This window comes from Botryllus schlosseri, chromosome 5 (genome assembly GCF_051294905.1).
Source record: "Botryllus schlosseri isolate E-star chromosome 5, Bs_hap1, whole genome shotgun sequence".
NCBI lineage: Eukaryota > Metazoa > Chordata > Ascidiacea > Stolidobranchia > Styelidae > Botryllus > Botryllus schlosseri.
The window spans coordinates 24,737,796-24,755,284 of NC_137240.1; the positions used below are offsets into that span (position 1 = coordinate 24,737,796).

General features: G+C 40.7%; 1 protein-coding gene and 1 long non-coding RNA gene across 2 annotated transcripts in view; one reads left to right on the plus strand and one right to left on the minus strand.

Moving 5' to 3' along the window:
- LOC145439514 (cornifelin homolog A-like) overlaps positions 1-17,489 on the minus strand; it is a 428,374-nt gene that overhangs the window by 154,897 nt on the left and 255,988 nt on the right. The window lies entirely within an intron of this gene.
- Positions 4,623-7,968, plus strand: LOC145439480 (uncharacterized). Its single transcript, XR_013915231.1, has 3 exons — positions 4,623-5,844; positions 6,091-6,241; positions 7,886-7,968. It is a non-coding gene; the product is annotated as an uncharacterized LOC145439480 (long non-coding RNA).

Below are 17,489 nucleotides of genomic sequence, written 5' to 3' on the forward strand. Positions count from 1 at the left end.
CTCTAAGGCCGAACAGTTTCGTTTTCTTCTGATATATATGATTTTCATTAGATATATATTCGCTCTTTCGGTAATCTCGTATGTTCAACGAGTATGGATAATAGTTTTATTCAGAGAATAACTAAATAAGTGAGATGTTGTACGTTTAGGAATATGATTATCGATGCGTGACTTCAAGAATATATCGGCGATTCAAATTTACGTCATCGCGCGTGACAAAGATTTGACTCGCAAGAGGTAGCAGCCAGTCATAGTTCGCTCTTTCTGTATGGTAAATGCCGTAAATATATAGGAATTGTGACTGAATGAGGTAGCGGGTAAAAGGTATATATGCAGTAGCATATACCTTATGGGGTATTTCGAATTGCCTGTAGTATATGACGCCTAGAGCTGTTTGACTTTCTTCAAACCAGGCGTAGACATAACTGAAGAAAAGTCTCAGCGTTTCCAGGTTAGAATTATAGAGCTAAACCGTTTTTTCCGAATTAGATTACAATTATATTACTGGCATTTCGCTCTAATTCAGTGAAATTAGACCACTAGAATTATCTAGTTGTCCAAGTCGCTTCAAACATGTGAATTACCGGTAGGCCTACCTTCTATACCAGGGGCGGGCAACTTCTCCATGTAGGCGGGCCGGATATAGGAAAATTAAGTACTTGGCGGGTCGGATTGCTGAATCGATACATTATTCGCCCATTTATCCACGTATACAAAAAATAAATCGTATTAAATGAATGTATTTTAACGACAGCAATGCAACTTCAAAGCCATTTCTCGTCAATAATGACGAAGACAATGTGGATTTGAGAACAGCACTGTCACACAGCAGGGGTGGCCAATCTTTTTGCCAGTCACGGCCGCATTTCGACTACTCATGTAGCCTACGGCCGCATTCCAGGGAATAGTCGTAATGAACTGGCAGGACGCCAAATACTCATGTTAAAGTGTCCATGTCATTTCCGGCGAACTCCGTACTAATCTATTAAATAATGTAGGCTGTTCACAGTTGCGCCAAGCGCGAAAATTTTTCAGATTCATTCATGAATTTCGTCATTAAAATTAGTAGTTCTACATATTATTTCTCATCCCATGTGATCAGATTCACCGGTAGAGTTGGTGGAGGGTCGGTCAGGGCAGGCCAATTATTATTAGTCACTTTGTTGCATGCTGTTCTTTGCATGTCTTGACCTCCCGTCAGGATTGTCGATATAGTGAGGAGAACACGATTCCGAGTTGGTATTTCTATATGTGGTGCATCTGTTCGCAACTGTACTGTGGGGCGCTGATTGCAAAGTGCGCAACTATATCAAAATCGAAAAATAAAGTCGCATTGAATCGCGCACTGCGCGAGAAACTATCAAGAATAATTAAAATCTTTTCGAGAAATCGGGAGTCAATTCGTAAATTCAAATTATACGTCGACGGCCGCCAACACCTACTAATGGAATTACGTGTCCACGGCCGCACAAATTTGCTTCTACGGCCGCAGGTTGGCCACCCCTGTTATACAGGTACCACCATGTCTGCTTCTCTCTGATCAATCAACACACGGTGCAATCCTCCATTGAGATTTCAAGGCGTTCAATAAGCCCGGTACCCCAAATTTACCAAGATATCAATGCATTAGGGTTAAGTAGGTGACGACATAGCGTGGTTGTTAAACTGTGCGGCCTGTCTATCTCGATATTGAATTCATGCCTGTCGCGGCCTCGAAATTTGAAATTGGCCAGCGACCCGTTTTCAGTTGGCGACACCTGGCATAATCGGTGTCTTACAAAAGCCTAGAAGTGTGCGCCCTGCTACAAGTCGGCGGTTACGGAATCAAAAATAAGAAATATCGGTCTGGTGTAAATGACCATTGTCGTCGACAAACACCATTATTACCACAAATGACATTAGGGTTCAGTACATCATAAATGCCGATAATGCAAGTCTTCTCGCTTCGACGAACTTACGCGTAAGCTCCACCCTCGCTTGCTGTACATACATATGTATAAAAACATACAATCACTAAAATGTATGTGAGTAAGTAGTGGGGAATCTCGGAAGACTGGGGCCGGCGGGCCACATTATCATGTAAGACGAAAAACTGTCCGCGGGCCGGATCCGGCCCGCGGGCCGTATGTTGCCCACCCCTGTTCTATACCTATATCATAATATTTATGCTTGAATTTTCTAGGCCTATAAGTCATATAGATACATACCTGTAGAACACTGATTCGTAGGTTACCTGCCTTGGTACTGGCATCCTGATTTTATAAAAGTTGGTGCAAGAATGGACATTTTCAACTTGATGTTGATTAATGGAGCAAAATTTGATATTTGAATGCAGTTATACCTCGAATCCAGTGACAAGATTATTAATCGTTGAAACCAAACGCAGCTTGTTTATGTTGGCCCAGAGAATTCGCTAGCCAGTCCATATTGATAGAATATGGTCACAGTAAGATAATATTTTGGGCTATTTTACATGAACTTTACAACATTTGATTTGATATGTCCGGTAAAACATTTGTTATTCTGCTTTCGAATAAGACCTAAATTGCTGGTTTCAATGTTAACTGTGTTTGTCAGTGGCGGCTCGTCCTATAGGGCAACTGGGGCATTGCCCCACCTAAAATTCTGTTCAATAACAATTCTTTACCATTTATAGACGCACACCTATCTATATAAACCGAAATCACAGCGAAAATCGTATACTTCTTGTCCTTTCGCTTGTAAATGCCCATATATAGCGAAGTCTATGCGAAAATCAAATTCTCTTCTGTGTTTTCGCTTTGCGAATGCCTAGCCGGGGCTTGCCCCGGTAGCGCTCATAACAAGCTTTCACTGTCTATTCTCTCAAAACCGCGCATAATAAAGAAACGGTGATTTACTCTCTCCTATTCATAAAATTACCGAGCAACCGGGGCACGATAGCTCTGTGCCCTTAAGGTGTGATGTAACAATCGTATCTATAGCTGAACTCTGTTACCGTCATATGCGTTTAGTCGACCTTTGTTGGTATAGGTCGATTTTAATGGGGTTTCACACCATGAAAAATCTTGAAACTTGGTATGTCATGTCGTGATGGTGGTATTTAACACTGCCCCAAGTTTCAGGGTTTCTACTTAAAGTTTAGGGTAGTAATTCCGTTTCCGAAGTTGAGTGTGTGCTGATCCGTCATGTATCGCAAACAGATTTTACTCAAAAGCCGGTATTGGTATCCATTGGTTTTGACGGTGTTCAATACTGAGATCGGTTATGACATTTGGCACGGTAAGTCTTAATGTTAGTATCGAACGCTGTACCAAGTTTTAAGTTTGTCACTGAACTGTGTTAGTGGTAATTTCGTTTCCTAATTCGAGTGAGAGCTGACTCGTCATTCATCGCTAACAGATTATACGCAAAGCCGGTATTGGTCTCTATTGATTTTAACGATGCTCCTTACGTAGATCCGTCATAAGCTTTTGCACGGTATGTCTTGATTTTAGTATCGAACGCTGTGCCAAGTCTCAAGGTTGACACTCAATGATTAGGGCAGTAATTTCGTTATCAAGGTCGAGTATGGTAAAGATGTGCTCCGATCTGACACTTTAGCCTACAACACATTGCGGATTTCACGCAAAAGCCGGTGTATCTGCGGTAACCTTAAGTGAGATGATGATATCATTCTCAGTTTGCATTCAAATATTTACTTTGATCATATATTCTCCAATGTCAATTTCACCGTGAAATTGTGGCCTTCAAGCCATTTGCGTACAACCCCTCGTCACTTGATCAGCCTATTCCTCAGTAAATTTTACGCAAAATTCGGTGTTGGTCTGTTCGCATTAATTTTGACAGTGTACCATACCGAAAAGGGCCATGAGGCCACTTCTCGATAATGTCATGTAACAGTGTACCAAGTTTAAGGCTTTCATCCACGTATTTATTCGGTAATATATTTTTCAAAGGCGATTTCGCAGCAGACCTATAAGACAGTAATAAAAACGTATGTGTCGTGTTACAGTCTCCAGTTTCAAGGCCAAAATCTCTTATGCTGTACGGAGACCAAATTTCCGAGGCTGCTATTCTTAGTCCTTTACAATGATGTTTTGGATTCAATAGGACAGGCCCAATCTATGAGATAACAATTGCGTATCTGTCCGAATTCGTTGACCTTTCCAATTAGGCTTACGCTATCTCTCGAGTTATAGTCATTTCCATTTCTGCAGATAATTAGTCAGGTCTAATGCGAACATGAACCGTGTTGAATCTTTGTTCCGTACGCCGTTTACGCAGTTACCACACTTCAAGTCACAGCTCACCAGCGGACCTCTCGTGGCACATACGTTAAAATCACTGTTGCCGGGAAATTCATGTTACCGTACCATCATTAAGTTACTTGTTTACGTTGGAAAACGCCATTGTGACGTCATCTTGATAAAAAGTCGCTTGCAGCCCTTGCCCCACCACCCGATATTGTCACGAGCCGCCACTGGTGTTTGTCAAAGGCTGTAAAGGTAATTTCTTTTCTATGTTAGATGTTTGTTTGTTTGTGGTGTTCATGGTGGTGGTTCGACTACACTGGTCATTTTACACCAGGCCGGTTCTTCTTATTATTCCGTATTTCCCAATTACCAGTGAACTCGGCACTTGGCGAATTCGGCCGCACAAACTCGGCACTTGGTGAATTCGGCCGTGGTAGATCTCGTAGCGGTACCGGTCACCATGATTGGTTACTGGACTGTTTTCTGGTGAACTTGGCACTTTGAGTGGTTGGCAATGTTGTACGGGGGTCAGGGCATGCGTAGATCACACAGTCACGGCGTGATTAGATCACAGATTGCGTAACCGCGGGGAAATAACGCGACACTCTTCACTTGGTGAACTCGGCCCTTGGAGGAATTGGCACTAGAACACCTTCGCATTAGAAATGCATTTAAATGAATGAACAGTATCAAAAAGGAAATTTAAACGTGTCGTGGCTCGCGGTAGATCTCGTAATCTTGGGATCCTTCAACCCTGTTATCGAGACACCCTAACCCAGAGTGGAATCGTCTCTCCAAAGGCAAAAAATAGTTTATTTTGACGTGATCATGCGAAACATTTGTTGATGAGGAACACTGCCTTGTGATCGATAAACGAAGAAGCGCCGCTTGATGTTCCACAGCTTCGATCTCACATACAACGACAAGATCCATCTTCTCAAAACTTGCACGACACAGGCCCGTCACTCGCGCCATCGATTCCAAGCAGACCGCGCGTGGTCGGTATATGAGCGCTGCGTCATTTCCTGCGGCTACGCAATCCGTGATCTAATCACGCCGTGACTGCGTGATCTACGGATGCCCTGACATCCTTACAAGATTGACGAATCACTTGATAATACTATTATTAGTTTAATAATTCATATTAATAGCCGAATTCACCAAGTGCCGAGTTCATCGGCAACCATCTGCCCACTTATAGCACGGCCCACTCCTAGGCTTTTTAAGACATGGCTATGCGGATCAGATGGCGAGGAGGAGCCTAGATAAACGGCCAACACTTCGGTAGGAATTATGGAGTCGACGTGTCAGGCTCGAACCCGCAATTCATTGGTGTTTAGCTATAATGGAACGTACAACTACGTTACCTCGCCATACCTTGTAAAATGGGACCGTAGCATTTGGCATTTCGTGTGGCAATTGACTTTTGTGTGGAAAATTGTGTTCGTTTTAGAACTTATCCGAAACTTTTATTCCGCCATAGATTGTATATGATAAAACGATATCGGAATTGATCCTAGAAGAATTCCAAAGCCACTCACCACAAAGGAGGATTTAAAGAAGTTTGATGACATATTGAATGAAAGCAAAAGCCTTTGCAAGATATGTGGTATGTTGAATCTGTTTTGTTATTTTTAAATACTTTGTTGTGCCGATAGCAGACGGTATATATAAACGTAAGATGTGGAAACTATCAAGGTGTTATGTTCATTATTTTTAGAAATTCAGTCAGTCAAAGTGGACGATCGTATTGCTTGGATTATATTTAGGCTTATTTTAGCATCTTTGAGATGCAACTCTGAGCGTGGACGGTCATGAACAGTCAACTAATTCTGTTCCTATATTGACATATCAGACATTTGCACTCGTACCGTTGGCGGCGACAATATTGGTCAGTCAGCAAGAAGCATCATGAAGAAGGTTGCCAGTCTGGTGTAATTATAGCAGAGTCGGAAAGAATGGGAAATACACTTTCATCAACCTCCATTTGAACAAGATCACATATAGTAAGAGACATTCATGATATGCTGCAAATGTGACTGTGTTCTTTGTCTAGTCACCCCACTCATGTAACTATTGAGGCTTCATGCCAGGGTTGTAACCAAGTCACAAGGCTCCGGGTCGCAAGTCAATTTCACTTTTATAGTTTTGACTCGAGTCATTTTCAATTCACCACCGAGTCAAGTCCGAGTCCAAGTCAGCGAGCAGAGGGCCGAGTCCGAGTTATGGTATTATGACTCGAGCCAGAGTATAAGTCATTGTGTTAGCTGCAGTTTCCAATTTAGGTCTTGTTAAACCAACTTATTATATTTTTTTGTGATATCGAGTTGGTCGCATTTATAATATACGAATTTTCCTTACTTTTAGCAGTTTCTGGCCGCATTTTCAAACACCAGTATCAATAGGCGAAATCCCAATAGCGATTTGCTGTACTATTCTTTGAAATAATCATGAAATGTCGGTCTTGGCCGTCTGAGTCTCAAGTCATGCGCAATGAGTCGAGTCATTTCCGTACTTTGAGAAGATGACCTGAGTCAAGTCGAGTCAACAGAAAATCGTGACTCGAGTCTTACAACCCTGCTTCATGCAATGAGCATTTACTTTGAAGATAAATAGTAATTAAATAACTGGTTGGTGGTACAAAATTTTAATACTGCTTTCAAAAGTACCTTCATGATAAACGTTATTGAAACCCGAAGAACTTTTCGCGCGTCAATTAAAGAGCTACCGGCACGATAAAGGAAGCAAAACAGAGTTGAATTCAAAATCAGATGGAGAATTATGACGCATTAATGTCGAATGTAGAAATAACATCAATGGAGCCAGAGCACAGCAACAATGCAGTGTATAACAACGGTCGCGTAAAACAGTATGACAGCGTGACACAATTCTTTATTTATTTATTATAGTGTTGCCCACCGTAAATACTATTTTATTCAAGTCCAAATTTTTCGATGGCAATAACTCCGCTTCCACTTGTTTGAATCAAACCAAATTAGATGAACATCGTTTCTATACATAACCTAACACTTACATGGGGTGAACAGAGAATTTTTTCTATTTATTTTTATATAATAAATATAAACTTTCTTTTCCTGTAGCAATGCGGCTACTGGTTGGAATTGAACCAAATTTGGTGTGTAGGCTTAAATTAGGTAACCTAACAATTTTATCAAGTAGCCTGAACGATTTGAGAAAAAAAGTCATTTTTTAAAGAGCCCTAATGTCCATGTCAGAGAAACGTTTTAGGGTAGGCCTACTCTCATGTCTCGCAGCGTTCTCTACATAATTGTCAATTGCTATACAAACTGTACTTGTATTGGTAAAGCCATCCAACTTCGAATTGTAAAATGTTGGGAGTCTTGATATCAAATTTTTGAAAGGTGCACTTTGAGAAGATTTCGGAATCTGTCAAATTATACAAAATTTTTTAGCAAATTCTTTGACATATTTCATCTATTTGGGACTCGATCAACGTAAAAGAATTGGTAATTATTTTATACAATATATTGTATTTGTAGTTGAAGTATAGTAATAATTCTTATGGTTACCGCACTTGTAACGATTCACGGCCATAACTGGAATAATTAGAATGATGTAACTTTCAAATTGTCATGCATTTTGCAACAACATTGTTCTCAATTTTCAAGGTGCTGACCATTGGAGGAAGAATCACCCTTAAGCCGGGAATTTACGATCCGTAAACGCGGCCGACTGTTTCCCTCCTCAAGCGGAAGCATGGGCATTAGGGTGGAGTGAAAATGACTTTTTTTTTTCAAATCAAAAAAAGCCTTCCTCAATCCTGACAAATGACCTAAAACTTCAATAAAAAGTGACTTCAGGGTGTTGCCCCCATTTTCCAGCCGGCAACCCCCCAATTTCTGCGCGTGGGGGGGTAAAATGGCCCATCTCGGCAACCGCTGGTCGTAGAGTCATGATATATAGCTCAAAATCTGCGGAAGCATCATGTTTCTATCTGTCTTCTGAAGAAAGTTTTCTCTATTGTGAACACAAAATGAGTTATAGCCAAAAAACTATATATACGCACATTTTTGTTGAAATTCAGCATTTATTCTGACGAATTGTGATCTGTCATTAGTTTTTTTTTTAAAGTAAAGTAACACACTGGCAATACCGAATATTGGGCCCATATTACAAATATATTCACAACACAGTCCTTTTAAAATCGGTTCAAAACATCATAATGAAACATTCACATTGAACGTCTTATATTAAAAATGCATTCTTTTGTCAAGTTTTTTCATCAGTTTACGAGACTTAATTTTTCGGCGAATGAGGCCATCTCGTCTTTGAAATCCCGAAACGTGCCCTGATGCTTCTGTTACGAGCTTTACATGATGTTCCATGCACTGTTTGATTGCGGCATGGATGAAACAAAATCAGAGGCTTCTCGCGGCATTCTTCCAACTCTGCATCAGTTAAGTGCTCAATCGCTGGAGAAAGTTGTTGATATAAGGTTCAATATCAACCAACTCGTGGTATACCTTTGCTTCCAAGTTCAACTTTGAGACGCAGAATAAACGAACAGGACCGCAGTTCAATTGGTTGGAACCGCTATGACTCTCAATGTCCGGGAGTGAATTTTATTCAGCGGCATGTTTTCGAATCGCCAGCACCTTGGTCACACCCAATTGAAAAAAAAAACTACGTGGAAGTGTATCTTGTTGGCCAGTTACTCAATTCAAAAAGCTCTCGCCACCACTTATGGCCTTTCAAAAGCTCCCATAGGAAATTGTTAGTGACTTAAGTAAGGACCAGTTATATGCTTATAAATGTGCTGGGCAATTATTCAAGGAAATGCTGATGATGATCTGGCTTACTTGGAGGTTGGACCACCGGTTGCGCATTGAAGATGGCTAACTTTAGGATGCAGTGCAGAGTTTTACGGTATTATGTAACAGTTAATGAACCGCCTTTAAACCTGGAGATTCTGGTTCGTTTTTGCCTTGAAGTATATTTTCCAACTTGGTTTGAGATCAAGGGAAACAAACATATAACACATGGACCCAGAAACATCTTCAACTTGATTAAACAGGTTTTGAATTTCTCTGACCGAAACGTTCGGAAAATTGCTCCGAATGTGGTGATAAGAAACGGTTATTCCGCACACCCCGAAAATATTATGATTGCAATGCTGGTTGATAATGAAGACATACGAAATAAGGGTGTGACCAAGGTGCTTGCGTTTCGAAAACAGGCCGCTGAATAAAATTCACTTGTGGACATTGAAAGTCATAGCAGTTCCAACCAATTGAACTGGGGTCCTATTCGTTTATTCTGTGTCCCAAAGCCAAGGCATACCACGAATTGGTTGATATTGAACCTCATCAACAACTTCCTCCAACGATTGAGCACTTAACTGATGCAGAGTTAGAAGAATGCCGCGAGAAGCCTCTGATTTTGTTTCATCCATGCCACAATCAAACAGTGGAACGACATGTAAAGCTCGTAACAGAAGCATCAGCACTAGTTTCGGGATTTCAAAGACGAGATGGCCTCATTCGCCGAAAAATTAAGTCTCGTAAACTGATGAAAAAACTTGACAAAAGAATGCATTTTTAATAAAAGTCGTTAAATGTGAGTGTTTCATTATGATGTTTTGAACCGATTTTAAAAGGACTGTGTTGTGAATATATTTGTAATATGGGCCCAATATTCGGTATTGCCACTGTGTTACTTTACTTTAAAAAAAAACTAATGACGGATCACAATTCGTCAGAATAAATGCTGAATTTCAACAAAAATGTGCGTATATATAGTTTTTTGGCTATAACTCATTTTGTGTTCACAATAGAGAAAACTTTCTTCAGAAGACAGATAGAAACATGATGCTTCCGCAGATTTTGAGCTATATATCATGACTCTACGACCAGCGGTTGCCGAGATGGGCCATTTTACCCCCCCACGCGCATTTAATTACTATTTATCTTCAAAGTAAATGCTCATTGCATGAAGCAGGGTTGTAAGACTCGAGTCACGATTTTCTGTTGACTCGACTTGACTCAGGTCATCTTCTCAAAGTACGGAAATGACTTGACTCATTGCGCATAACTTGAGACTCAGACGGCCAAGATCGACATTTCATGATTATTTCAAAGAATAGTACAGCAAATCGCTATTGGGATTTTGCCTATTGATACTGGTATTTGAAAATGCGGCCAGAAACTGCTAAAAGTAAGGAAAATTCGTATATTATAAATGCGACCCACTCGATATCACAAAAAAATATAATAAGTTGGTTTAACAAGACCTAAATTGGAAACTAAGCAGCTAACACAATGACTTATACTCTGGCTCGAGTCATAATACCATAACTCGGACTCGGCCCTCTGCTCGTTGACTTGGACTCGGACTTGACTCGGTGGTGAATTGAAAATGACTCGAGTCAAAACTATAAAAGTGAAATTGACTTGCGACCCGGAGCCTTGTGACTTGGTTACAACCCTGGCATGAAGCCTCAATAGTTACATGAGTGGGGTGACTAGACAAAGAACACAGTCACATTTGCAGCATATCATGAATGTCTCTTACTATATGTGATCTTGTTCAAATGGAGGTTGATGAAAGTGTATTTCCCATTCTTTCCGACTCTGCTATAATTACACCAGACTGGCAACCTTCTTCATGATGCTTCTTGCTGACTGACCAATATTGTCGCCGCCAACGGTACGAGTGCAAATGTCTGATATGTCAATATAGGAACAGAATTAGTTGACTGTTCATGACCGTCAACGCTCAGAGTTGCATCTCAAAGATGCTAAAATAAGCCTAAATATAATCCAAGCAATACGATCGTCCACTTTGACTGACTGAATTTCTAAAAATAATAAACATAACACCTTGATAGTTTCCACATCTTACGTTTATATATACCGTGTGCTATCGGCACAACAAAGTATTTAAAAATACCAAAACAGATTCAACATACCACATATATTGCAAAGGCTTTTGCTTTCATTCAATATGTCATCAAACTTCTTTAAATCCTCCTTTGTGGTGAGTGGCTTTGGAATTCTTCTAGGATCAATTCCGATATCGTTTTATCATATACAATCTATGGCGGAATAAAAGTTTCGGATAAGTTCTAAAACGAACACAATTTTCCACACAAAAGTCAATTGCCACACGAAATGCCAAATGCTACGGTCCCATTTTACAAGGTATGGCGAGGTAACGTAGTTGTACGTTCCATTATAGCTAAACACCAATGAATTGCGGGTTCGAGCCTGACACGTCGACTTCATAATTCCTACCGAAGTTTTGGCCGTTTATCTAGGCTCCTCCTCGCCATCTGATCAGAGATGAGCATGGATTAGGATTAGGTTTTAAAAAAACAGGATTTGTAAAATTTTGTCGGATTTGGATTGGATTTGGATTAGAAATTTTTTTCAAAACGGATTTGGATTGGATTTACCTATTTTCTGGGAGATTGAAATGTCATGTGGCGATTGGCGGAAAACTTTATTCACATCAGTTATTAATGTACTCATGGTTAGTAAGTTATCTTGAATGAAGTGAATCGTTGGTTGTGAAAGAAAATTTTCGAATCCCTTCATTGCATAAGTTAGTATTTTTTTCTGAATTTCCAGTTGGAATCGGATTAGGATTGGACATGGACTTGAATATGAAAAAGTTATGGATTAGGATTTGGATTTGGATTTGAAGGTTCGGATTTGGATTGGATTAGGACATAGAAATTTCAAATCCGCTCATCTCTGCATCTGATCCGCATAGCCATGTCTTAAGAAGCCTAGGAGTGGGCCGTGCTATAAGTGGGCAGATGGTTGCCGATGAACTCGGCACTTGGTGAATTCGGCTATTAATATGAATTATTAAACTAATATTAGTATTATCAAGCGATTCGTGAATCTTGTAAGGATGTCAGGGCATCCGTAGATCACGCAGTCACGGCGTGATTAGATCACGGATTGCGTAGCCGCAGGAAATGACGCAGCGCTCATATACCGACCACGCGCGGTCTGCTTGGAATCGATGGCGCGAGTGACGGGCCTGTGTCGTGCAAGTTTTGAGAAGATGGATCTTGTCGTTGTATGTGAGATCGAAGCTGTGGAACATCAAGCGGCGCTTCTTCGTTTATCGATCACAAGCCAGTGTTCCTCATCAACAAATGTTTCGTCTAATCACGCCGTGACTGTGTGATCTACGCATGCCCTGACCCCCGTACAACATTGCCAACCACTCAAAGTGCCAAGTTCACCAGAAAACAGTCCAGTAACCAATCATGGTGACCGGTACCGCTACGAGATCTACCACGGCCGAATTCACCAAGTGCCGAGTTTATGCGGCCGAATTCACCAAGTGCCGAGTTTGTGCGGCCGAATTCACCAAGTGCCGAGTTCATTGGTAATCGGGCAGATACGGAATAATAAGAAGAAGAACCGGCCTGGTGTAAAATGACCAGTGTAGTCGAACCACCACCATGAACACCACAAACAAACAAACATCTAACATGGAAAAGAAATTACTTTTACAGCCTTTGACAAACACAGTTAACATTGAAACCAGCAATTTAGGTCTTATTCGAAAGCAGAATAACAAATGTTTTACCGGACATATCAAATCAAATGTTGTAAAGTTCATGTAAAATAGCCCAAAATATTATCTTACTGTGACCATATTCTATCAATATGGACTGGCTAGCGAAATTCTCTGCGCCAACATAAACAAGCTGCGTTTGGTTTCAACGATTAATAATCTTGTCACTGGATTCGAGGTATAATTGCATTCAAATATCAAATTTTGCTCCATTAATCAACATCAAGTTGAAAATGTCCATTCTTGCACCAACTTTTATAAAATCAGGATGCCAGTACCAAGGCAGGTAACCTACGAATCAGTGTTCTACAGGTATGTATCTATATGACTTATAGGCCTAGAAAATTCAAGCATAAATATTATGATATAGGTATAGAAGGTAGGCCTACCGGTAATTCACATGTTTGAAGCGACTTGGACAACTAGATAATTCTAGTGGTCTAATTTCACTAAATTAGAGCGAAATGCCAGTAATATAATTGTAATCTAATTCGGAAAAAACGGTTTAGCTCTATAATTCTAACCTGGAAACGTTGAGACTTTTCTACAGTTATGTCTACGCCTGGTTTGAAGAAAGTCAAACAGCTCTAGGCGTCATATACTTCAGGCAATTCGAAATACCCCATAAGCTATATGCTACTGCATATATACCTTTTACCCGCTACCTCATTCAGTCACAATTCCTATATATTTACCATACAGAAAGAGCGAACTATGCCTGGCTGCTACCTGTTGCGAGTCAAATCTTTGTCACGCGCGATGACGTAAATTTGAATGGCCGATATATTCTAGAAGTCACGCATCGATAATCATATTCCTAAACGTACAACATCTCACTTATTTAGTTATTCTCTGAATAAAACTATTATCCATACTCGTTGAACATACGAGATTACCGAAAGAGCGAATATATATCTAATGAAGATCATATATATCAGAAGAGAACGAATCTGTTCGGCCCTAGAGCAACAACACGAATATTCAACACCGGTGACATCCTCACGCAATAAAACGAAGGTAGAACATTGTTTTCTAATGGATATAACGAAGCTACCGCTTGAGATCGAACAAAACCGGATAGTGATTTATCGTTATTGAATGTAACACAAACATTATCCTTTCTACGTCTTTTAGACATACCCGCAAGCGATAGAAAATTCGCATTATTAGTTTAACAACGCGATATAATGAAGTCTAACGCATGCCATGGAACAACACCGAGTTGGAATTTATTCTGATTGAATATAACCACAAGACAACCCTACTACGTATTTTAGACATTCCCCCGACACTTAGAAAATCAGAACCTAATCGAGATGATCCCGGATTATCCTTTTACGGTTTTGTGTTTGCTGGGATATGTTACTAACCAGTGACGTGCGGTCCAATGAGGCAGGTGAGGCAGTGCCTCACCTGTCGTCTGGATGAGTAAGTGAAAATTGCGAAACCCCTCCATGAGTCGATGATTATATGGATGTTACACATCGATGTTCTTAAATAACTAAATTGGAACATTTTTTTCACCAAACATCATCAATTTGCATCATTATTATTCAAAAACACAGCGCGAAAGGAGAGGTGAGGCACGGGCGCGTCGTACCTCACCTGCAACAATGCAATTCATCGTGAATAGCTCGGAATTCTTAATTACTGGAATCAATGAAATGTTATAGTAACACTGATTCCGAAAATCTAAATATTAACAGTGTCAGAGCACCAGAACCCCCAAAAATCACCAAGGAAGATGACCTTCGCCTTTATTACAGACAATGCCATCGTCGGGAAACAATGGCTAGGTGAGGCACAAACGAATCAGCTTCATGCACTATTCGCTAACAATTGGACAATCGAAACCGAGTGAAACGCGTTACCGATTTCGGAATCCAACAGTCTTGTAGGAATTATATAAGATTGAAGCAACGGCCAATGCGTAATGCGAAGCCAATACATTCCCTTACTTATTTTGTAGCTGTTATGTATTTTGCACCCATAGCTACGTTAAATTGTGGTATGTGATAGCTATTTGCATAGGCTGCATTGTCGTTGTTTGTGTCCTTTATGCTGTGTTCGACTGTAATCCCTTTAACCGTTAATTGTGGTATGTGATTGTGATAGCCATACTTACAAAGCCTGCGTTGTTGTTTGTGGCAGTGGTGCCACTCCTAAACACTAGATCTAGTGTAGTTTGACTTGACCTAGTGCATTTTCTTTCGAAATTCAGCAAATCTAGTGTTTTTTACTGAATAAAATTTGTAACTGAGGATGCTTTTTTCATGTTCTTCGAATAATTTATGCCGGAAGGCCTACTTGAAAAGATAGTAATTATTATTTGTCTAAACATGCCCATTTGGCACAATAGCGACCGGTCCCACATGTATTATAGAATGAGAAATTGCAACGGCTACCAGTGTGCAAATAAAATGCTCTCAATACCCGCTAGTAGTATATAAATGGGCGGAATGTGCTCAAACACGATTTAACTTAAACAAACAAGAATTATGAAGATAAAAGATAGTGAAAGAATTAGCTCATTCTCAATTCTGCAGCAATACTCGAGGGGATTTCCCTTCTGACTGTGCGGCAATTAAAAAAGGGGAATAATTAGAGAGAAAACGAACAAAGAATCTGGATTGACCTTTGTACTCAGACTGGAGTACTTCTACTTGTACTTTTCCACTCGCCTCCTGATTTAATCTGTCTCGCTCGACCTCTGGACAAGGACACGAAACTAGAGCTGACTTCGGTCGTACGCGACGGGGCTTGGTAATAGTTGCCTGCCGACAAATCGCCGTGACCTATCGTTTTGTGGTCCAATTTCGTGACGGGGCTTTAGGAATAATTTCCCGTCAAACCACCCTGGTTGACTTGTCGTTTCGCGGTTGACTCGATTTCATGTACGGGGGGGTCATAGGAATAATTACCGGTCGTGACGTGAATAAAGTTTTCTCCTGATCGGTGAGATCCTGGTGCGTGTTTTAGGTGTCTATACGTTCGGCTGTGCATAGTGACGCTTGTAGTCTGTTCCATACTGTCGTACTTGCTCTTGCTTTGTTGTCGACTTAAATAGTAAGGAGAAATGATCTGTTCTGGTTATAAATATGTGTATCATTTTGAGTCATATCGAGAACCAGAAAGAATGTCGTGTATTAGAAATAGGTATTAGGCGCCCCCGACATAGATTAACTTAAATAAAGTAACATTTAGAATATAATAAGTAATTAGAGAAATAGCTGATTCTCAATTTTGCTCGCATCAACGTGTTAACCCCCGGTATTACGTACCTAGTATTCGGTGCAAGCAGCAAATGTCGCTGTTCCATACCTATACAGCGTTCTAGCGTCTTAGGACAGACAGTCCGATCCGAACAATGTATTTATGATGGGTTCTTTTTACTGCTTCACGTCCGGTCAAGCGTAATCATACCAGTGCCTATAAATGATATGTAATTTACCGCGGGATATTAATTTTGTATGCTGTATATGATATACAACTTGAATCGATCAGTTGTCGAACTGATGCTTTACCCGTCTGTACGATATATATCGATCACGAGCTCACCACGCAATTGTCGTTCGAGAGCGACTCATTTCGCTATAGACAATCAGTTGTGTTCGCGTGTACCGTAACATATCCTCAACACTTGTTATGCCAACGCCTCCACGCGTATTTACAATATCATACTAAGGAACTATTGCTTCGGCAGCCACGCACTGTCGCTCGAAGTCAACAAATTTCGCTGCAGACAGTCAGTTGTATTCGCGTATGTGTCGTAAATATATCCTCAACACATGTTATGCCAATACCTCCGAGCATATTTGCGGCATCATGCTACGGGTATATTGATTCGGGGGATTGTTACCGTCAGAGAATTGCTGTGTCACCCCTTTGAGCCTCGCATTTCCCGTTCGAACTCGGTAACTGCGAGTACGATGGCAGATTCAATGGTACAGTGACGAATCGGGATAGCTCGCTTCATCGGGGATCAGTGGACTTACCTTTATTTTGCTGAAACGCGCTCGGTTGCGGTGGTGCAATAATGAGGGATTAATTGTGTCAGATCATACGTGATGCAATCTAGCCTACTTTCGGTGAGGTGTAAAGATGAGTGAGAGATTTCGATATCTGACTCCGCCCCGACTCGGGCTGCTAAATCAAAGTCCAAAAAATCCGGCTGGCTCGTAAAGTCCTGTTATTTCCACATGTTGTGAGGGTAAAATATAGCATAAATCCGACTCTCAAGGCCATTTGGCCGCATCCAGTCTGGCTTCGCTGAAAACCGATGAAATCTGCGCCGGGTCCGGAGATGTTTCGTGACCTCCTCCGTCCAGACAAGATTGTTCTGCTGTAATATAGGTGTCGTTGTATAATAATTTACGTACAAGGAGACTTGGTATCGCCCCTTTGGTGGGATTCTGTTTAATTCGTCTGTATATGTGTTATTAGTGCGATCAGATTTGGCACCTCAAGGAGGATATTGGTAAAAATCACACAACGATGACAATAACTTTACCGGTCAACAATGTACGTAAATCAGCTGTGATCAATCGAGTGTGACACAATCGCTGTCAGTCATCAACCCGCCTGTTTGACAAAACTCGCGTTTTCGGGTTGACATCGACACAGTGCGATATATTTGATGTCCCCGTCGACCCTCCTATTTTAATAGGGTTACCATGC